The sequence below is a fragment of the Leopardus geoffroyi genome, chromosome B3 (genome assembly GCF_018350155.1).
Source record: "Leopardus geoffroyi isolate Oge1 chromosome B3, O.geoffroyi_Oge1_pat1.0, whole genome shotgun sequence".
In the NCBI taxonomy this organism is placed as follows: Eukaryota; Metazoa; Chordata; class Mammalia; order Carnivora; family Felidae; genus Leopardus; species Leopardus geoffroyi.
Window position 1 is genome coordinate 64,253,013 of NC_059337.1, and position 24,027 is coordinate 64,277,039.

At 41.0% G+C, this 24,027-nt stretch overlaps 1 long non-coding RNA gene across 1 annotated transcript; it reads right to left on the reverse strand.

The window, feature by feature from the left end:
- Positions 1 to 296: 296 nt before the first annotated feature.
- On the reverse strand, positions 297 to 21,789 carry LOC123583194. Its single transcript, XR_006704771.1, has 3 exons — positions 21,372 to 21,789; positions 17,350 to 17,478; positions 297 to 426 (listed from the first exon to the last, which is right to left on the reverse strand). It is a non-coding gene; the product is annotated as an uncharacterized LOC123583194 (long non-coding RNA).
- Between the last annotated feature and the right edge of the window lie 2,238 nt (positions 21,790 to 24,027).

Genomic DNA, 24,027 nt, shown 5'->3' on the forward strand with positions numbered 1-24,027 from the left:
ATTTATTTTTAATTTTTTTTAATGTTTATTTATTCTTGAGACAGAGAGTGAACAGGGGAGGGGCAGAGAGAGAGGGAGACACAGAATCTGAAACAGGCTCCAGGCTCTGAGCTGTCAGCACAGAGCCCGATGTGGGGCTCAAACCCACAAACCGTGAGATCCTGACCTGAGCTGAAGTCGGATGCTTAACTGACTGAGCCACCCAGGCGCCCCAAAGTCAAATGTTTTAAATAGGGGTTTAAAAAAACCTGGCTGATCAATAGAATACAGAAGCCACAGCTGAAATCTACCTGCCAGTGGATGCCTTCTACATATTTTCCTTCTCATCTTTGCTTTTAATGTGGAGTCCGCTTGTACCTGACAGACCCAAAGAGTGAGTTCTGAGAGGTGCACAGGTCCAGTCTCCTCTTTTTCTTGAGGAAGAAGCTGAAATTCAGAAAGGTTAAGTGGTATCGCCTCCAGCAGGCTGCTGAATCCACAGGGGTTTGGGAGAAGTTTAGTACCAGGTGAGCCAGTGGCTGATTTATTTATAAGGAGACCGACCTTTGAAGCTGAATCTTGACTGAGAAGAACTTGCTCCTTCTTCTTGGCCTTTTCATCAGCACAGCCACCATCAGCCTGTCATCATGCGCCTGTTTACTCTGTGTTTCACCAAATGCCCTTTACAGGACCTGCAGTGGCTATTTTGGTAGCTTCCTGGACACAGGAAATGTTTTGTTTAGGCCCCACCTTGTGTTCAGGGTGTCTGGGGACTGTTGAAGTTGTTTGAATTTGAAAGAGAAAAGAAACAAGGAGTCAGACAAACAAAGAGATAGTTATAGATCTGGCTTGAAGTCTCTCCCCCGTGTGCCTGTCTCTCTGCTCCTGTTTTCCTCTCTACAGTTAGAACGCTGTACCAGCCACTGGAATCGTTCTGGAAGCAGAATTAGAGGGCTATGAATCTTGGAAATAGAGCTCACTCTAGAGGGTCGCCATGATATCTGAGTTTCATCCATTATTGCAGTCTTAAATCAGAGAGCCCTTAGGAAACATCTATGTCTACCACAAATTATAACACAGGCATAAAAATCTTTTCTGTAATAAGTAATTTTCCATGAAAACAACACTTCCTAGTCTTCCAGGACATAGCTGAAACATGACTTAGATTGCCGTGGGTTTTTTAATGCATTTTTTAAATGGAAAGAAGACTTCAAATTCCCTAAGCATGATGCATTTTTAATCTTACAGGATTTAATTTCTCAGCAGAAACCCATCTTAGGTAAGGGAGCTTATTCCCAGAGAAGCTTTCCTGACTTTCCCTCTGAAGGCTAAAGGTTGATTTATGAACTGTCCAGGTGTCTAAAAAGAGTCTTTAAGCAGAGAAGAGGAGCCAACCATTCTCCCCTTTTCCTGGGAATAAGACAAGATGCATTTGTATCCAAACTGGAACTTAAAACTCAGGATTAAATATTAGGAAATCTACTCTTATGGAAAGTGTAATTAAAATTGATCTCCTGGGGCATGGGGTGGCTTAGATGTTGAGCATCCAACTCTTGATTTCAGCTCAGGTCATGATCCCAGGGTCGAGGGTTACAGCCCCATGTCAGGCTCTGTGCTGAGCGTGGAGTCTGCTTAAGATTCTCTCTGCCTCTCCTCTCTCTCTCTCTCTCTGCCCCCCTCCCCCCTTCTCCCACCACCCCGCACCTCTGCCCCTCTCTCCCTCTTGCTCGCTCCCTCTCTCTAAAACAAAATAAATTTTTAAATAAATACATAAACAAAATTGATCTTCTGTGTTGAGGGACATTAGAAAATATTTTTCTATGCTACATACAATTTAGAGACCTTTAACCTGAATTAGTTCAGATGGAGTCTTGCCTGAAAGCATGAGATACCCAATCCCAAAAGTTCCTACTACTATGATCCCAGATGCCATATAAAAATAGTAGAGATCAAGAATCCAAGGTAGAAGAAAGAGATCTCACTTTTCAGTAGGACTGAAAAGACCAGTGCTCATCGAGGCAATAAGAAACATGGATTCCACTAGGGAAACCCTAATCCTGTGTTTGAAGGCATGAAAACAACAGCAATCTCACCGTACATCATCGGAGCTCATGGACAGCAAGTGTGTTATCAGTGAGCGGTAATATTTTTAAAGCTGTCTTTTCTCTGAGTAATACGTCTCAACAGTGTGCTTAAAATATTCAGTAAATTGTATTGTAAACAGATGCGTCACATCATCCAAGCTTTGTTGCTCCATTTCTAGAGCACAGAGTAGATTTAGCATAACTCTTAAGTGCCTTAGGATCTTCGCAATGGTAAATGAGCATTGGCTTCAACTCAAAGTGACCAACTGCATTAGCCCCTAACAACAGGGTCCTTTTAAGCTTTGAAGCCGGGTATTGACTTCTCCTCTCCCGCTATGAAAGTCCTAGATAGCATCTTCTTCCTATAGACGACCATTTCATCTACACTGAAAAATTTGTTGAGCGTAGCCACCTTCATTAATGATCTCTCCTAGCTCTTCTGGATAACTCGCTGCAGCTTCTACATCAGCACTTGCCGCTTCACCTCATACTTTTACGTCCCGGAGATGGCTTCTTTCCTCATGAACCAACCTCTGCTTGCTTCAGCCTTTTCTTCTGCAGATTCCTCACCTCTCTCAGCCTGCCCAGAATTGAAGAGACTTAGGGCCTTGCCCTGCATTTTTTAGGCTTTGACTTCGGGAATGTTGTGACTGCTTTGATTTTCTCTCCAGACCACTCAGACTTTCTCCATATCAGCAGTAAGATTGTTTCACTTTCTTATCATCTGCAGGTTGGGTATAGTAATACTTTTAATCTCCTTCAAGAACTTTTCCTTCACAGTCACAACTTGGCTAACCGTTTGGCACAAAAGGTCTAGCTTTCAGCCTATCTTGGCTTTTGACATGCCTTCCTCACTAAGCTGAATCATTTCCAGCTTCTGATTTAAAGTGAGAGACGTGTGGCTCTTCCTTTCACTTGAACACTTAGAGGCTGTCGTAGGGTTATTAACTGACCTATTTTCCATATTGTTGTGTCTCAGGGAATAGGGAGGACTGAAGAGAGGGAGAGAGATGGGGGAACAGCCAGTCAGTGGAGCAGTCAGAACACACAGTGTGTATCAATTAAGTTCCTCGTTTCATATGGGCACAGTTTGTGGCACCCCAAAATAATTGCAATAGCAACATCAAAGATCACCGATCACAGATTGCCATAATAAATAGAAAAATAATGAAAAAACTTAAGATCTTTCAAGAATTACCAAAATGTGACAGAGACATGAAGTGAGCAAATTCTATTGGAAAAATGGTGCCGATAGATTTGCATGAGGCTGGGTTGCCATAAACCTTCAGTTTGTAAAAAATGCAGTTGTCTGGGAAGTGCAGTAAAGTGAAACACAGTAAAATGAGGTACACTGTATAATATTGTATGTCAACTATATTTCAATAAGAAACTTTTGAGTAGCTTGGCTATCGCTCAGATGTTTATGCCTAATATAATGCTAATCAAGTGATCCTCTTCTATGCAAATGTACTGACAAGTATCTAAGGACACTTATAAGGAAATAACTGGACTTTTTAGAGGGGTTGGTTGACCCTGGGACAAAGATTCTTGATTGAAACATTCTTAGCTCTTTGGGCAATGATGAAATTGGCAGATAACTAAAGTCCCATCAAGGTGATAGAATGGCCCTGTTTGCGTTCAGCTCAAGGATTCGTATATGGGTCTCGAACAAGTATTCTTTTAGATGTGAAATTATTTGCTGTCACTTAAAATGGTACTCCATTGTGTTCTGAAGAAAATTATCATAAGATTTTTTTTTCTTAATGAGAAGTTACTTTAGAGACAATAAAATAGTTGATGCCTGGGTCATTCAAGAGAGCAGAGACTAAGACTCTTCTCTTTAGAAATTAAGAGGTGTAGTTATGTTAGTGAGAGGGCCCTTCTTTCTGCGTCAAGAGCATTGGGACTAGGAGCTAGGGTCTGGCCAGAGAAGGTAGCAGCAACAGTGTTGGCCATGGGATGGAGAAGCTGAGTTCTGCAACCAGAAGTATTGACAGGTATTAAGGACTTAACTATGAGGTGTTAAATCCCTGTCGGAGGGAGAAACTGGAGGTTTCAGATAACTCTTTAGCCCTATGCCTAGAACATACATAGTAGGTACTCAGTAAATATTTGCAGAATGATTGTGAGCAACACCAAGAAGTGAGGGTGTGGGGAGAAGCAACATCAAAGCATCATCTTACAGGCTTTGGGGAAGCAGACTGAATTTTTTCAGAAGAGGTTAGCAAAGATGATACAGCGTCAGATATCTGGTCTTAGGTTCGATACTCATGGTGCCAGTTAGGAAACTAATAAGTGTTCTGTATCTGGGTAGAGTTTTATGGAAAACAGACTTTAGGCAATAAAAGTGGTACATTGGACTGGCAGTGAATGTGATTCCTTTGCAGAATAAACTGCTCTAGGGCAGTGGTTCTGAAATATTAAAAGGAAAAGAATTCTCTTGAATCCCTAATATTGACATAAATTGTGTTTAGGATAATGTTACTTAAATATGTATGTTCAAACATAAAACTAGGAACAGGATCTAAATGCTTGTAAATCTTATACACTTATACAACCAAATTTAATTTCAAAGGAAATTCAGGTGCATTGAATTTGACACGTCTGTACTTTATTACCATGTGTTTCATAATGACACAATTTTCCCACTACTTTCCTTTATTCTAACTTCCAACAAACTTTGTACAGCATACTGTGAAGTCATAGGGTCTTTAGTTGTTTGTAACACATCATTTACAAGTCATATCCACTTCTCTTTTCCCATTCATCTATGGTAATTAATGTAGCACATAGTGTCAGATCAAATCTCAATCTATTAAATAACTTAAGACACTAAAGCCTTATTCTATAAACATATCTTTTAATTACAGATGCCAATATGAGTTTTAACTTTCTAATGAGTGAAATAATTCAGCGTGGAAAAAAATGCTATTTCAGGGTCAAAATGTCATTTTGAGATTAAGATATCAATTTAGTAGCAATCAGATATGCTTATCTGTACATTGAAGGTTTAACGCTACAAATCAAGTGATTTCTTGGCACCAAAATGTCATAAATACAATTTATCCACAGGTAATGATTAAGCTGTGGTACCTAGTTCTTAGGTGACTGAAAATATGTTAGTTAACATAAATTTTTAATTTTTAAATATTTACTCAGGATGTATTTAAAATAAAGTTTGGAAGGGGCGCCTGGGTGGCTCAGTTGGTTAAGCGGCCGACTTCAGCTCAGGTCATGATCTCACGGTCCGTGAGTTCTAGCCCCGCGTCGGGCTCTGTGCTGACAGCTCAGAGCCTGGAGCCTGTTTCAGATTCTGTGTCTCCCGCTCTCTGACTCTCCCCTGTTCATGCTCTGTCTCTCCCTGATTCAAAAATAAATAAACATTAAAAAAAATTTTTTTTAATAAAATAAAATAAAGTTTGGAAAAGTGTAACAGACTTACATATCTACCAAAAAAATTACAAAATAATAATATTTTGCAATTATTTACTTCAGATAATTTTTAGTTATTTTATTGTTTAAATCTGTATGCAATAAAATATTTATTGTACAATTCTGTGTTTTAACATATGCATACATTTGTGTAACCACCACTGGAAAAAAGTTTCACTACCTTCCAAAATTCCTTCTGCTATTCTTTGTGGCCACACCTTCCCCCTGTGTCAACCCTGGACCACTGCTGATCTGTTCTCTCTCTTGATAGTTTCATTTTTTTCCAGAATGTCATGTATATGGAATCCTAGAATAGGTGAACTTTGTTTTGTTTTGTTTTAATTGAAGTATAATTGATAAACAATATTAGTTTCATGTGTACAACATAGTGCTTCAAAATGTGTATGTATTGTAACTGATCACCACACTAAGTCTAGTTACCATCTGTCAACATACAAATTTAACACCGTATTTTAAATTTTATTTTCTTAATTTACATCCAAATAGTGCAACAATGATTTCACGAGCAGATTCCTTACTGCCCCTTACCCATTTAGCCCATCTCCCCTCCCACACCTCTTCCAGTAAACCTCTGTTTGTTCTCCATATTTAAGAGTCTCTTATGTTTTGTCCCCCTCCCTGTTTTTATATTACTTTTGCTTCCCTTCTCTTATGTTCATCTGTTCTGTGTCTTAAAGTCCTCATATGAGTGACGTCATGTGATTTTTGTCTTTCTCTGACTAATTTCGCTTAGCATAATAATACCCTCTAGTTCCATCCACGTAGTTGCAAGTGGCAAGATTTCATTCTTTTTGATTGCTGAGTAATACTCCATTGTATATATATACCACATCTTCTTTATCCATTCATCCATCGATGGACATTTGGGCTCTTTCCATACTTTGGCTATTGTTGATAATGCTGCTATAAACATGAGGGTGCATGTGTCCCTTCAAAACAGCACACCTGTATCCTGTGGATAAATGCCTAGTAGTGCAATTACTGGGTCGGAGGATAATTCTATTTTTAGTTTTTTGAGGAACCTCCATACTATTTTCCAGAGTGGCTGCACCAGCTTGCATTGCCACCAACAATGCAAAAGAGATCCTCTTTCTCCACATCCTCGCCAACATCTGTTGTTACCTATGTTTTTAATGTTAGCCATTCTGACAGGTGTGAGGTGGTATCTCATTGTGGTTTTGATGTTATTTCCCTGATGATGAATGATGTTGAGCATTTTTTCATCTGTCAGTTGGCCATCTGGATGTCTTCTTTGGAGATGTGTCTATTCACGTCTTTTGCCAATTTCTCCACTGGATTATTTGTTTTTTGAGTGTTGAGTTTGATAAGTTCTTTATACATTTTGGGTACTAACCCTTTATCTGACATAAAGGACATCAGGATAACCCTTTTTCTGTCATTTGCAATTATCTTCTCCCATTCTGTCAGTTGCCTTTCAGTTTTGCTGATTATTTCCTTCTCTGTGCAGAAGGTTTTTATTTTGATGAGGTCCCAGTAGTTCATTTTTGCTTTTGTTTCTCTTGCCTCTGGAGACGTGTTGAATAAGAAGTTGCTGCAGGCAAAATCAAAGAGGTTTTTGCCTGCTTTCTCCTCAAGGATTTTGATGGCTTCCTGTCTTACATTGAGGTCTTTCATCCATTTTGAGTTTATTTTAGTGTATGGTGTAAGAAAGTGGTCCAGGTTCATTCTTCTGCATGTTGTTGTCCAGTTTTCCCAGCACCAGTTGCTGAAGATACTGTCTTTATTCCATTGGATATTCTTTCCTGCTTTGTCAAAGATGAGTTGGCCATACATTTGTGGGTCCATTTCTGGGTTCTCTCTTCTGTTTCATTGATCTGAGTGTTCTTGTGCCAGTACCATACTGTAGTGTAGCTTGAAGTCCAGGATTGTGATGTCTCCTGTTTTTGTTATTGTTTTTTTTTTCCGAGATTGCTTTGGCTATTTGGGGTCTTTTCTGGTTCCATACAAATTTTAGGATTATTTGTTCTACCTCTGTGAAAATGCTGGTGTTATTTTGGTAGGGCTTGCATTGAATATGTAGATTGCTTTGGGTAGTATCAACATTTTAACAATATTTGTTCTTCCTACCCAGGAGGATGGAATCTTTTTCTATTTTTTTGTGTTTTCTTCAATTTCTTTCATAAGCTTTCTGTAGTTTTCAGTGTATAGCTTTTTCACCTCTTTGGTTAGATTTATTCCTAGGTATTTTATGGTTTTTGGTGCCAAATTTAACACCATATTATTGCTTATATTCCCCATGCTGTACTTTACAACCTCATGACTTAATTTATAACTAGACATTTGTACCTCTTAATCTCCTTCACCTATTTCACCCATCCCTCCGACCCCTCCCCTATGGCAACAACCAGTTTGTTCTTTGTTTTTATGAGTCTATTTCTGTTTTGACTTTTTTGTTGTAGTTCATTTGCTTTGTTTTCTAGATTCCACATATAACTGAAATTATATGGTATTTGTCTCTGACTTATTTCACTTAACATAATACCCTGTAGTCCATCCATGTTGTTGCAAATGACAAGATTCTTTTCCTATTTGTGGCTGAGTAATATTCCATTGTATGTTTATGTGTCTGTATATACATATACACACATGTGATATATGCACATATACATACTCATGCATTGCATACATATATACGTACATGTGATACACAGGCATGCACACATATATCCCACGTCTTCTTTATCCATTCATCTATTGATGGACACAGGTTTCTTCCATATCTTGGCTATTTTAAATAATGCTGCAATGAACATGAGAGTGTATATATCTTTTTAAATTAGTGTTTTCCTTTGCTTCATATATATGTGCAGAAGTGGAATTGCTGGATTATGTAGTAATTTTACTTAAATTTTTTAGGAACCTCCATACTATCTTCCACAGTGACTGCACCAATTTACATTCCCATCAGCAGGTCATAAAAGTTCCCTCCTCTCCACATTCTCATCAACACTTGCCATTTCTTATTTTTTTGTTACTAGCCATTTTGACAGGTGTGAGGCAGTATCTCATTGTGGTTTTAATTGTAATTTCCCTGATGATTAGCAATATTGAGCATCTTCTCATGTGTCTCTTGACCATCTGTATATCTTCTTTGGAAAAATGTCTCATTCAGGTCCTCTTCCCATTTTTTTCATTGGATTTTTGGGGGTTTTGGTATTGAGTTGTAGGAGGTCCTTCTAATTTGTATATTAACCCCTTAATGGAGATATCATTTGCAAATATATTTTCCAATTCACTAGGTTGCCTTTTCACTTTGTTGATGGTTTCTTTTGTTGTGAAAAAGCTTTTTAGTTTGATCTAGTCCCAATTGTTTATTTTTGCTTTTGTTGCCATTGCCTGAGGAAACAGATCCAAAAAAATATCTCAAAGGCCAATGTCCAAGAGTTAACTGCCTGGTTTTTTTTTAGGAGTTTTTTGTTTTCAGGGCCTCCATTTTTTTCTTGAATCCATTTTGAGTTTATTTTTGTGTATGGTGTAAAAAAGTGGTCCAGCTTCACGTAGCTATCCGCTTTTCCCAGCATTGTTTATTGAAGAGACTATCCTTTCCTTATAGTATATCCCTGCCTCCTTGGTCATAGGTTAACCCACCATGTAAGTGTGGGTTTATGTCTGGGCTCTCTATTCTGTTCCATTGATCTATGTGTTTGTTTTTGTGTATCAGTACCATACTGTCTTGATTACTACAGCTTTGTAGTATACCTTGAAATCTGATATTGTGATACCTTCAGTTTTGTTCTTCTTTGTCAAGATTGCTTTGGCTATTCAGGGTTTTCTGTGGTTCTATAACAAACTTTAGGATTGTTTGTTCTAGTTCTATGAACAATGCTTTTGGTATTTTCATATGAATTGCATTGAATGTACAGATAACTCTTGGCTGTATTAGACTTTGAACAATATTCTTCTAGTCTTTGAAAATGGTATATCTCTCCAAGGTATTTAAATTTTATTTGCTCACCTTCAAATGGCAAATATTCCTTAATCCCTTCCCTCTTCGCAACCTCAAAAATGCCTCACATTTAGATAAAATACACAGTTTCTCTACTGAGCACTAATCAATCAACCAGTTGGTCAAATAGCCACCTGTAAAAAAGTAACCAGTAGTCAGTGGTGAGAAATATTTGTACAGCACTTTACTGTTTCCCTTTTGGGGATTCAGAGTGCTTTTTTTTTTCTTCTCAATGCTATTTGGTAGAGGTTGGAAATAAACTTTTTAAAAATCCACTAGAAATTAATAATGTTTCTAGTAAAATTTGCACTTTTTTTTAAATAAAAAGGAAAAACAAGGGAATATGTATCTTACAATAGACAATTCAGACAGCCTACAAATGCTGTATGACGGGTTTTACCTAAAACTCCTGTATAGTTTTGTAAGTCACTAAACACTACTTTTTCAACTAGAGAAATAGATCAGTTTTTCCATCAGTATATTCTCATTTCATATTCTACCCCAAAGAGGAAAAAAATAGCGTCTATGTAGAGACTCAAGACAAGAAATCTATTACTCCAATAACCAGGTCCACAGGTCTCTCTAGCTAACTTTTCAAATCCTCTATCATCAGTTTGGCTACAGTTCTAGTATATTTTGGCCCAGTCTGCTGGCTTCAGCTCAGCTCATGCTGACACATATGGAGGGGGCTGCATTCAATATTGGGGTAGGCAATTTATGAGTACTTATAGTTGTACACCACCCACGTGCAATTAAACCTGAAAAGAAACTATGGATATCCTCTGCTGCAATGTGAAAATCCCCATCCTCCCCACACCTCACTTTTTCCAGATTATCTTTTCCAAAGCATGAGTGCTTACAGTGTGGAGCCAGGGAACCAGAAGCCATTTTTCATAGCCTGAAGCATTCCTTTGATTTCAGCTTGATGATGAGCAAGATTTTTCCCATGGGTCTCTCCCCTCCCACCCCACATCACAGTGAGTTGTCACACAAAAGTACAAAGCGCTGAAAACTCTGACCATATACCAGCCACTCAACAATGAGAAGGCACAACAGTAAATGTCAGCAGGAACATTTTAAAATTTGAACTGGCATTGAAAAAAAAGGGAGGAAGGAAGGAAGGAAGGAAGGAAGGAAGGAAGGAAGGAAGGAAGGAAGGAAGAAAGAAGGAAAGAAAGAAAGAAAGAAAGAAAGAAAGAAAGAAAGAAAGAAAGAAAGAAAGAAAAACCATATAAGGAGGAAATGCCATTGCAGAGACCTACCAGGAACAAGCTTTCCGTTCTCTACTCTGTTGTTTTAGGTTTCTTCCAATTTCCATGTTTCAAAATGGGTCTCTTGACACAGCACCTATCTATCTATCTGTGAACAGGACTCCCACTAGACTGATGGTGGCAACATGTTGGGTCAGAGTTGACTGACAGACATCAGGACAACAATCCCAGAAATGGAGGGAAAGATCTGAGGTTAAAAAGAAAAAGACAGAGGCCAGAGGAAAGAAAGAAGTGAATCTAGAGGGAAGCCTCCAAGGAAGGACATCCTGTTGAACAGAAGTCAAAGCAAGTTGAGAAGCTACTCAGATGCAGAAGGCTAAGGAACCCAGTCATTTCCACAGAACTTTCCCCACCAGTAGGGTCTAGAGCAGTGGGACAAGAGATGTGGGATATTGAGTAGTGACAGTTAGACTTGTATTATTGTGCTTCCAGATATCTGACATAAACCTGAGAGGAATCCAGCAAAATCTCAAAGAGTTTTCACAAGTTTCTAAGTGCTAGATTGTTTGGGGGAGGGGACAGGCCAGTGCTGTAAAACCCAACTTGCTCTTGAGATGTAAATACATTGAGCTAACCATGAAGAATTGCTGTATAGCTGTAATTTACTATTTTTTTCTCTTTTAACCTTAGTCTTTATTCATTTAACACATTGAGCTTCTACCACAGTTCTCACAGTACCATAGGGAAGAGGGCAAGGGCTTATATCATGAAGTTGTAAAGTCCATGATGGCAAAATCTGTTTTGTCCACTTCCATATTTTTAGAGCCTAGAGCAAAGTGTTCACTAAATATTTGTTTAATGAAGCAAGCTTATAGTCCAGTAATGGACTATTATCTTTCTACCACTAGAATACTATGGCAAATATGTTTTGTTTACTATAATGCTAAGAGAGTGAGCAATGTACCCATTTCCAAGTTCAGATGGGTGAGGCTGGGACCAAAATTTCCTAATCTAAAAGAGAGAGTCCTCTTCCCTCCTATAGTGGTTATTATGGAAGGGACCATAGCCCAAGGAAGAAAATCTGTCTTTACATCTGTCCTTCTTTCAGCATATACACACAGAACTGGGAATAATTTGATGTATGAGCTTATGTGCTTGGTAGAGATAAGGGAAAGAGGTATTCCCTAACCTAAACAGAAGAGTGGAACTGTGGGTATTGTACTACTCAGGATCCTGGCAAGAAAGAGATGGCTCATTTCAAATGAGTAACCAAAGAGAGTTTCATGAAAGGGTGATTTTTAAAGAGATCGGAGTTAAGCTAAACCAACAAGGGATGGTGTTGGGAGACTTTAACTTACAGACTGAAGGCACAGGGGAGAGAGAAGTTGCTGAGCGCTGGCAACAACTGGCCATGGGAGGTGGGGGTGGAAAGGACTACTCAAGAGGAGCCCTGGTCCTGGAAAGAAGAAATTGTGGTCCAGGAAGTGGGAAGCCAGGAAATGCACCGCATGGTCTTTCCTCCAACTCTTTCATCTGCCATGGCCATTGCAACTTAAAGTCCCTGGGCATGAGAGCCTGGTTAAAGCAGTTCATGGAGATCATCCTCTCCACGCATAGAGCAGGATAGAGAAGGATGGAAAACTGATCTAGAGAGGCAGAGAACATCTAGTGCATTTTTGCTCCTCTGTATCTATCTTTTCCCTTTAACTGGTTGAAAAAAACGTATGTTCCCACTGTAGGAAGCATATAGTTTCAGTCAGTGGATGTATCATCATTAGGTGCTATGAATCCACTCGTGTTCTCTCCTGAAACCTAAAATTCAGGCAATTTTCGTGTAATATAACAGGGGGGAAAAAAAGATGTGGGTGGAGGAACAACCCAAAATAGAGCTCCTACAGTCCCTACTTTTGTACCTGGTCACAGGCCTACGTTAATAACCATAGCTTCTTCTACCTTTTCCCTACTTCCCTTATCCTCTGTGAGTTCTTTGGCTGGATAAAGTCTTTACCTGATGGTGACTCAAACTTTATTTATACAAAACTCCAAATCTACCATTGTCTTGTATTTGTTGGGATGCTGTAGTTTTTTATAGACCAGTATGGTAGAGAAGTACTAAGAGAAGCTCCAGTAAATTCTCTGGACTCCACGCATAGTCCTTGTCCCTCCCACTGGGTATCAGCAAGCCACGTTTCCTTCATAAGCAAGTTTGATTACCCAGGTCAGTAATGTGACCCCACCTTTGCCCGTTGGTTAAGCAGCATGAGGATCAAGTTAGTCCCAATTGTGAATTTAGTGGAAACATGACCGTCCCCTCTTGGAAGCATTCTTCCCTTGGGCACAGGAACCTCCAAAACCATCAATGCCAAGGTTGTGGAGACAGGAAGCACAAATTCTTTTTTGTTGTTTTTGTTGTTGTTGTTGTTGTTGTTATTATTTTTTTTTCTTTTTTTTTTTAAATTTTCCTTAGGGGCGCCTGGGTGGCGCAGTCGGTTTGGCGCCCGACTTCAGCCAGGTCACGATCTCGCGGTCCGTGAGTTCGAGCCCCGCGTCGGGCTCTGGGCTGATGGCTCAGAGCCTGAAGCCTGTTTCCGATTCTGTGTCTCCCTCTCTCTCTGCCCCTCCCCCGTTCATGCTCTGTCTCTCTCTGTCCCAAAAATAAATAAACGTTGAAAAAAAAAATTAAAAAAAAAAATTTCCTTAATGTTTATTTTTAAGAGAGGAAGGCACAGAGTACAAGTGGAGGAGGAACAGAGAGACGGGGAGACACAGAAGCAGGCTCCAGGCTCTGAGGTGTCAGCACAGAGCCCGATGCAGGGCTCAGACTCACGAACTGAGAAATCATGACCTGAGCCAAAGTCAGATGCTTAACCGACTGAGCCAGCCAGGAGCCCCTCTTTTTTTGTTTGTTTGTTTTTAATGTTTATTTATTTTGAAAGAGAAAAAGAAAGCGTGGGAATAGGCGCAGAGAGAGAAAGAGACAAGAGAGAATCCTAAGCAGGCTTCACGCCGTCAACACAGAGGCCAACACAGGGCTCAAACCCACCAACCATGAGATCATGACCTAAGCTGAGATCACGAGTTGGACTCTTAACCTACTGAGCCACCCGGGTGCCTCAGGAAGCACAAATTCTTTAAGTGAGCTGTTAGGTATCAGAGTGAGAAGGAACTCTTTCACCTTCACATTCTGATTCCCAGATCTGCAAATTCAGACTGTCAGGGAGGTAGTTCTGACCTCTGGTCTGGAGTCTGTTCCCTAACCAGACAGTTCATCATCTCCCTGGAATGGCAGCTGCACCTGCAGTAGTTCCTTCCATAATAACATGAACAATGGGGCAGTGAATTTAGAAGGTATGAATCTATTTCCACATTTTACTTGCCATTCAATGAGTTAAAGGGGTAAAATTGGGAAAAATAAGACCTCCTGTAAGTTTAGGATGTCTGGCAGAAAAATTGGGGCAAGGAAGAAAATGCCTATTTATGATGTATATATAGTATGTATATTTCCACAAGGAAAAATGGCTGCTGCCTCCATGATGGAAGGGGTCCAATAAGACGGTGGTATGTTGGTTCCCTTGGAGAATGATGCTATATCAGGGGTTTAGCCTTGGTCTCTGTTGTCCACAGGGTGAATATGGAGCAGTGGCAATAAAGAGATCAACCTTAATAATGAAAATCGCATTAATTAGCCTTAATTCTTGTCACTGCGGCATTATTGTCAAGGGGCCCATGGAACAAGTACCACATTGGCTGAGAAATATTCTGACTGATAGCCACAGGATTATTTCATCTTGTGCACCTCCTATCAAGAGCTTCTCTCCACAATGAAATGCTCGCTGGTAGGCATTTAGATAGTAAAGGAATACTATGTGCCTATTACGAGAAATCTATCCTCATATGTTTCCCCTTGTCACCAATCTGTATATCATGTTTTTTTAAAGTTCCTGACCAATTGGTTAAGTTTTTAGCCACCTCCCATGCAGTCATAGATACAAACCTTAAGCTGTCTTCTGGTGGCCTAAGTAAACAGCCAGTTGTACTGCTTAAAATTCTTCTTGGAGGGGCACCTGGGTGGCTCAGTCAGCTAAGTATCTGACTTTGGTTCAGGTCATGATCTAGCAGCTCATGGGTTCAAGTCCCCCATTGGGCTCCATGCTGGCACTGTGGAGCCTGCTTGGGATTCTCTCTTGCTCTCACTCTCTGCCCTTCTCCCACTTATGCTGTCTCTCTCTCTCTCTCTCTCAAAAGAAACAAATGAACTTTAAAAAAATTCTGATTAGAATAGTTTTCCTTCACCCTGATCTTTCTTTCAGAGCCACCCTGGCTGGGACTATAATGCAGTGACTCTGCCCTTCTGGCTTATGACCACATATCATAAACTCAGGCCCAAGTGGGCCTTCCCCAGTCACATAGTTATAAGGAATTCCACATAAGGCCATAGACATGAATTGAGATAGAAGAGGCAATGCACCAGAAGTGGGTGTTGAAAGAGTGAGCTGCCTACCCATGTTGTACCCAGTCATGTGTATACCATTGCCACTCAATGAATTCCTGTTGCACATTCCCAGTTTTATGAATGGTGAGTCAGATAACACCCACTTCACCAGGGTCAGCTCAGGTCTCATGGTCACTTGATTTTTCACAGTCAGTGTAATGGTTTAAATGGTGCCCCCCACCAAAATAGATCTCCTAGAATCTATAAATGTGACCTTATTTGAAAATGGCATTTTTGCAGACAGAAGTAAGTTGAAGATTTTGAAATGTGATCATCCTGGATTACTGGGGTGTGCCCTACATCCAATGACAGTTTTTTTTTTAAGCTTATTTATTTTAAGAGAGCGAGAGTAGAGGAGGGAGAGAGGGAGGTGGGGGAGACAGAGAGAATCCCGAGCAGGCTCTGCACTGTCAGCCCAGAGCCCAACGCAAGGTTGAACTCACGAACCGAACCGTGATATCATGACCTGAGTTGAAATCAAGACTGGGATGCTTAACCCACTGAGCCACCCAAGCGCCCCCCAGTGACAAGTGTTTTTACTCGACACAGCAGAGAAGACCCAGAGAAGGCCTTGTGAAGGTGGAGGGAGAGATTAGAGTTATGGGACCAGAAAGCAAAGATTCTTGGAACAACAGAAGCTGGAGGAGAAAGGGTAGGCTTCTCTTCTGGAGACTACTAGAGGGAGCATAGCCCTGCTGACATCCTGTTTCCAACTTCTAGCCTCCAGAACAGTGAGAGAACAAATTTCCATTCTTTTAAGGCATCCAAGTTTGTGATGATTTGTTACTGCAGCCACAGAAAATGTGGTCAGGCATTTCATTTCTACTGGGGCTTAGTGGCAAGGTGGAATTGTTTAAAGGGAGAATAGTTACCTGCAGAAGGCATCATGGCTAGACTGCAAAACACTAGAGGTCTGCACCAGTTCTCCTGCCAGGGGGGCTTGCCAAAGATAAGCCAAAGATAAGAGGGGAAGGCTGCTTCACTCTGATGAGGAAGTGGGGAGCAGAAGCTTCTTCCGGAAACAATGAAGGATCAGAGGAATTGGGAGGTTTGCAGTTCTCCGTCTTCTCTATATCTGCCAAAAATTACCTCATCTTCTATCTCAGGAATCCACTCCTTCCTGCTTATACATTATCTTATCATACAAGACCGAGTAGTATTGCCCATTTATTGATGCAGCAACTTGTCTCTCCCAGCGATTAAACAATTTGCTTGGTGCCATGTAAGTGGTTACCGTCAGAGCTGAAAGTCAGTCCCAGGTATTTGAATCCTCGGCACATGCGCTTTTTATTTTATGATATTGTAGACCCCTAGAAACCAACGTAATTGGGAAAAAGTGGATGCAGATAGGACATAGGTTTAGCCGGAGATGATCTCCGATAATATTTGCCCTGCAGCTAGATAAGGGATTCTTCAAAAGCTGTGCTGAGTTAGATATATTTGCCCTGTAGCTACAGAGGTAAAAGATTCATTAAACACTTCCAAAGAGGCTATTTTCCACCTATGCCCTGAGTTGGATATTCAAGGTTGATAATTTATCCCTTTCTCTGTTTATGTTCTCTGGGTGTCTTAAGTGGCCAGCACAATCTTTGTAATCTAAATCACCTGACAAAACAGTGCATGCCACAGTCACATGATCTCTGCCTTTCACCTGCACACCACCCCATGCAACAGCTGCTGAAAATTTGAGTGACCGTTACTCTACCACATTCTTTGTATCCATTCTACCTTGGCAAGGAGATTATCTGTGCTCTCATCAAATATGTGAGCAGGCTAATCACAGAATCCCATTTTTGGGATCTGTTTTCAGAAACAAACCTTGGTTTCGTTTACTGGATCAGCCAGATTCCCAGCAGCAAACAGATGGTATACTCAAAAGGGGTCACTAAAGAGAGTTTAACATGAAGGGACATTGACAAGGGTGTGGGCAAAGTTGTTACCCACAAGAAATGGAAAAGCACCTGACTAATAAGAATAGAATGCTGTTACCACCCTTGACTTGAAAGTACCAAGGAGGGATTGTTTGTTGGAACTTGGAGCTGAAAATATAAGGAAGGCCATCCAGCAGAAGCTGTGGCTTTTGGTATAGGAACCCAGCTACTGCTGAGTAGCTACAGGAAAGGAGACAGAGAACAAAGTGCCCTGACATTTCTTCGTTCATACCTTCTAACCTCCTGCTGATGCCTCCCATTGGACAATCAGAAGTCAGAGGAAAGGGGGTCAGCCAGTTGATAGAGTCCAAGAAGGTTGGTCTCACAAGGCTCAAAGTGAAATGAAGACTGGAGAGTAGATCTAGAGAGGAAAACAGAATTCTCAAGAGGGTGTTTACTGACTGGCTATGGAAGCTGAAAAACATACAGACAGCAGCAGCCAGTATGTCAATAACTGGCCTGAGACAGTCACAGATTGGGATGTGAATAAAGTATAATGGATCCAGAGCTTCTAGCTCTCCAGCTCCCGACCTTTCCTTCCAGGACCACGGAAGCAGGAGGAAGCAAACAGCATACCACTTCCTGAGGCTGAATATGTGTCTATGTGTGTACCTTGGCCCTATTAAACCAACTTCCAGGAGCTGGAAGGTGCATGTGCTTAGGGATCAAACATACTTGGAGATGACTCTCAGCTCTGACATTTACAACCTTCAGGACAAAGGTTACTTTGTGAACAAAGTAACAAACCTTCATGACAAAAGTTACTTTGTGAAATTACTTCATCACTTAAACATCAGTTGCTCCCTCTGTATGGTTTGGAATAATAACCACCCTAACAAAAATGTTGCAAAGAGTAAATGAAATAATGGAAAGTTCTTAATAGGGTTTTTCACACATGGTAAACACTCTTTAAATGTCTCTTTTTTCATGTTTACCTTTTTCTTGGGCTGCTGTAGCCACTGTGTAAAACATATTTGTAACTCATTTTGGGAGAAAACACATTCTGAGTTCCAATAAAATAGAAACCTTTTAAATACAACTTATTTTTAAGTTGAGAGGGGCCTGTATTTAGGCAAACTATCAAGGGGTGGTGGTTGATGGTCGTATTTTCAGAAATGATAGGATCCCTCTAATTGGGATAAAGTGAGTTCGCTGCAGGAAATAGATAGTTACATAAGCAAGGCTGTATAACAAAGAGAAGTAACCTGAAATCTGTGTATATACTCTAAGGAAAATGTTCTGCAAGAATAGCCCCAAAACTATTCAACAGGGGTTAACTCCAGAGACCAGAACAGAATTGGAGAGTCGGGAGCAATGAAAACAGAGTCCCACTTACTTCTCTGTATATTTAAATATTGCTGAAATATTTTACAGTGAACATGCATTTGTTCTGCCTAACTTTTAAAAACATTTAAAATGTTTGCATGGTTCCAGTGTAAGACAATGTGTCAATATTATGGACAAAGTAAGATGTCTGCTGTACGGGAATGAACTATGGATAAAGAAACGATGATCTGTATTCAATAAGATAGTATAAGGCACATTTATTTACCAAAAAGGAGAAGGATTTTAATGATTTGGCATATGGCATGTAAACTAATGCTGTTAGCCATTGCATTATACTGTAAGCTCCAGAAGGATGCTTCTATTTATTCTTATTTATCCCTAACACCTATTCTGATAAGGTTATATGTTCAGTAAGCAAGTGTTGTATGAATGTTTTTTTAGTTTTTTATTTTTTTTAATGTTTATTTATTTTTGAGAGAGCACACACGCGCACATGCCGGGGAGGTGCAGAGAGAGAGAGGGAGACACAGAATCTGAAACAGGCTCCAGGCTCTGAGCTGTCAGCACAGAGCCCAACATAGGGCTCGAACCCACAAACTGTGAGATCAGGACCTGAGCTGAAGTTGAACACTCAACTGACTAAGCCACCCGGGCACCCTTTTTTTTTTTTTTTTTTTTTAAGTTTATTTATTTATTTGGAGAGAGACAGAGACAGTGTGAGTCGCGGGGAGGCAGAGAGAATCCCAAGCAGCCTCCTCATTGTCAGCAGAGAGCCTGATGTGAGGCTCAAACCCATGAAACCATGAGATCATGTCCTGAGCCTAAACCAAGAATTGGATGCTTAACTGACTGAGCCACCCAGGCACCCCATAAATGATTATTGTTTAAATTGAGAGACAGAGTGGTATGTCGAAGAGACCACAGTAGGTTAGTTGTCATGAGTAATTTACAAGTCTCCGAGCCTCTCAGTTTCCCTCGTCTATAAAATGGGAAAGTTGAGAACATGAGTAATTTCAAGATTAATTTTTATAAACCCATAAGTGTCTAAAGTTTTAAGAACTGACATTGAGTCTCCAATTATTTATTCTACCAAGGAAAGATTTTTAAAAATCATCACACATTGTCACTATTGTTTCATAAACAGAAGGATATTTTAACACAAAAAAATGCAAGAGAGACATAATTCAGAATAAAATTCCTAAGAAAAGACAATTGGCAGCCTTACATGAGAGCATACACACACACACACACACACACACACACACACACACACGTGTGCACACGCACACAAAACTATATCATAAATTTGACAAATATTCACAGAAGATTTTGAATAAAAGGATTACATGAACTCTGGGGTCTTTTAATCTCTAAGATTTTGTGAGCTTCTTTTTATTTTCCTAAACTTAATATTTTTATTTTCCAATGGGAAAATATGTCCTTAATTGTTAAAAAAAAAAAAAAAAAAAAAACCCAACAACACCGACGTGTGCAAAGTGAAAAACGAAGCCCACCCCAAGGCTCCCCCCATTCCCACAAATAAAGTGTGGCATGTCATCCCCTAGGCTATTTTCTGTGAGGATATAAACATGCATACTGGCATAACCTTTTGAAGGAATAAAACTTATTCTAAACTATTAGCTTGCAAACGTAGAGAGCCACATATGTAGTAATGATCAACTGAATTGAATCTAAATAACATTTAGGGAAACTATTTTTTGGGCTCAATTGAGGAGAGTGGCTTTTTGCCACACATTCCTCATAGCTGGGCAGCAGGCTTGAATTTGGAAGTTTTTCTGATCTTAGCAGGCCCTTCATTACTGCGTGCTGCACATAAGATCCCAAGATCTTACCTTGGGATAAAGATCCGCCAGAGAAGACAAAAAAGCTCAGCAGTGTCCAAAGGCAGGAGAGCAGGTGGACATTGGGAACAGAACTGAAAGAGGTCAGCGAAGTCGTCCCCCCCCCACCCCAGGCTAGCCAGATATCAAGGGACAAGAGACCGGGGTCTTGAAGTGGGGTGAGGGCCTCATCAGAGAGCCATAAATCTATGGTCGTGTTTGGGGACACACGCAATGAATGGAAGCAACATGCGTCTCTGGGAGTTCACACCATCTCCTAATTCTCTAAAAAGCACATGTCAGGATTAGGAAGCACACAGAAATAAGGCCCAAGAGGCCTGTGGGAGGCTGGAACAGCTCCCAGATGCCAGGAGCTGTTAGGCTTTCCCAGGTTTCAAAATGTGAAAGTGGCAAAATGCAAGAATTTTCAAGCCACTGAGTTGGTGCTGCCGATTTGGTCCCAAACACTGGCCGTGTTTGCACAGACAAGTCAAGGCTAAGAAAGTGGAAGCCATTGGCTTGAATTGGGGCACGAAAGATCCCTGTTAGCTCTTGCCATTTCTTCAAGCTTAGTAGACGATTACATACTTTGACTGAGTTGAGATAACCCCAAAGTATAGAGTCTACTTAACTTTGCCCTTTAAATACCAAGAATGTTGTCCATGCTTAATAAAGGAGAGAGAAGAAAGAAAGCAGTCACTTGGTATGAGTTTGGACAAGTATATTCTCTCTGCGAGTGATTTCCTTTTCTGTGTGAGGAATGACAAATACCCCACTCACATGACACTGTGCCACCATCTGACATGTGGCAGTGATCACCAAGTGACCCAGAACTTTGTTGAGTCACGATACAGCCTCAATGTCCCCTTCAGTCCTTCTCAGTGCCCTTCAAGCAGCCTCGGTTACTCAGAGCTGGCACCATACATTAAACCTACTTGCTCTATTTGGCCCCCGTGATCTCTAATATCCCTGCCAGATCCAGCCTACTAATATTCTCTAAGAAAAACCTGTCAAAAGTGGAAAAATCGTATCCTCAAAAGAAAAGTGCCTATGTTGGTGTTTAATCACAGATCATGACTAAAGTCCCCTTGCGATCTTTTCAGAAACACCCAGCCTCGGGACTCACCAGGCCTGGGGTGGGGCCCTGACACTGGCAGCTTTTAAGAGCCTCACAGGTGATCTCAGTGTGCAGCCAGAGGTGAGAAGTACTCATGAAGCAAGGCAATCCTGGCAGATTCTCTTCGCTCCTCCATCATCCAGCCTCTGGGTCTACGGGTGAAACGTCCAGCCGAGAGGTTTTCCAGACATTTTTCACGGCTGAGGCTTTGCTCACAGCCTCACCCTGAGCACGGAGTCAGAGCCAACAATTCCCGGCTTTCTTCTGGGCTTCTAGCTGTCCCTGGCTGCCTATTGGCTTCTGTCTCCCTCTTAGCACTTACTGTCAATCCAAAAACACTGGGGAGGCTGGAGCAAAATCCTCCTATTTGTTTATGTGGCAACAAGCTCAGAGTCCATGCCGAAAAAATGTCCTTGGCCTTTGAGAAATCCGCTTGGAGATGCCTCTGTCTGTCTGAAACGGGCTGGAAACCAGTGCCCTCCCCCAGGAGCTACTCTGCTGAATCAGCCCGTATGAGCAGAGAGAGACCAGGATGATTCAAATACAAGGGTGTTTTTGATATTTTTATATCATTTAGCTTCAGAGGAATGCAGAACTTTTAAGGCAGGAATTTGGATTCGACTGTGGAGAATAGGTCAAATGGAGATTGATTTGTGAGATTGCTATTTTCCACTTTGGGGAATTCTTAAAATACAGTGATGAGCCCATGAAGCAGGAAAGGGACCAAGGAACATTTATGACATTTGTTCTAAAGAAAAGGTCTCATATTAGGAGACGAACGTGGTATTCACCTTTAAAAGCTTTGGAGGAATGTTTTGGGCTAAATCTTTGACCCTCAGAAAGCTATGCAGAGGTGAGGAAAAGGAAATATGGTCTCATTTTTACATGTAACAAGAAGAGAAAAATGAAATAATCCTTCTAAAAGTAACACAAATTCACATTTAAAAGCCATGTCATCTACTCTGTGAGGAAAAGAAGGAGAGTGACCGACGGTTGTGAAAATTCGATAATAATAGTGGCAAGGCTGTGAGCAGAGACAGTATGACCATGGAAACAGATGAAAAGTGTAAAATTATTTTTTACCATGGTCTCTGCCCACATGTGGAATGCTTGTTATGTTCAGGGAGCTGTAGAAACACGAACCCCCTGCCCTCAAGAAATCTGCCATCTAGATAAAGGGACAAAGGAAAGGTACAGTGTTAAATAGCAAAAGGATTTATAAACACCAATAGCAGTTTGAAATGCAGAAGACATTTCACAGCATGGTGAAAAGTAGGCTCCGAGAGTACAGGTGACAGGGTTCTGGACATGGAAGAGGGTTCTTCTGGCCAGAGTAGCCAGGGAAGGATTCATAGGGGGCCGGAAAGCTGGGTCCTGGAGGAGGGGTAGGATTTCAGGAGGTAGGAAGAGCACAGGGTGGGGGAGGGGAGGTGGGAAAGAGCAGCAGTCTGGCGTGTCTTCCCATCTTTCACCTGCACAGCTTTAGGAAGCATGAAGAACAGGTGAGCAGATCTCGGCTTTGCCATTTTCCTGCTCTGGGGAGCATCAGTGGTGTTCCGATCTTAATCGGGTTACACCTAATCGGAACACCAGCCTAGAGCAAGTTCTTCCGGGAAAGTTCCAGAGTGGAGCAAATTTAGAGAGAAAGGGGAAAGTGGAGAAAATGTACATTTATGGAGCATCTCCATGAGCACATGCTGTGCAAAGCCCTTTAAAACGTATAATCATTTTGTCTCCAAAATAAAAATACCAAACTCAACAACCCTATATGGATAGTGTTATTGCTCCCAGTTTATAGAAGTAGCAACAGGATCTAGAGCAGGTAAACAATTTGCCAACCAAAGGCTGCAGCACAGGAAGTAGAAATTCTAGGAAAGTGGTGGGGGTGATGAACATAATTGAACCTAAACATGAAGAGAGGCCTGGACATTCCTTAGAGATTTGTGTTAGCATTGCCTTGTTCTCCACCTTTTCCCCGTGTTTGTCTTTCTTTCCCCCATCCCATAATTTTAGTCACCTTATAGAATTTCAGAGTTAGAAGTATCCTACAAAAGTATACAACCACCTCTTTTGGCTTATGAGGAAATAAGGACTCACAGAGATGAGCCTGTGTGTGTCCCAGGGGTCCCATAGCCAGCAGGCAGCAGAGCCCGGAAGCCAGCCTACCATGTTCCCAACCCCTGATGAGGGGCTGGCTGAGTCAAAGCCAGAGACGCGTTGTCTCCAGGCAGTTGTCTGAGCCATACAGTTTCCTGTCAGTTGTCTGACCCACAGAAGTATCTTCCAATTCCAAATCCTAACCAGTTCCTACTCACTTCAGCTTTTGAGAGGCTTGTATGGGATGGCAGAGCATGCCATTTCCTATATGGCTTCTCTTCTTTACTCTGAGTCAGGTGGAGAAAGAAGTCTTTGAAAAACAGAGTGGACCACAGAAACTCATAGCTCTCTTACCTCAGGCTTGCCTCAGACCACTGGGAGAAGAGTCAAAGTAGAGGCATCTCTGGCAGTGATGGGCATATTTCTAGAATTTGCAAGTAAATGGTGTCAAGAAACAAGACTCGTGATAGGTATAACATCTGTTTTTACCCAAAGGCAGATTGACCATGGATAGATGGTGGCTGTGTTCTTGGGTTTCCAACACCTACATGTGGACCTAAGGGAATGG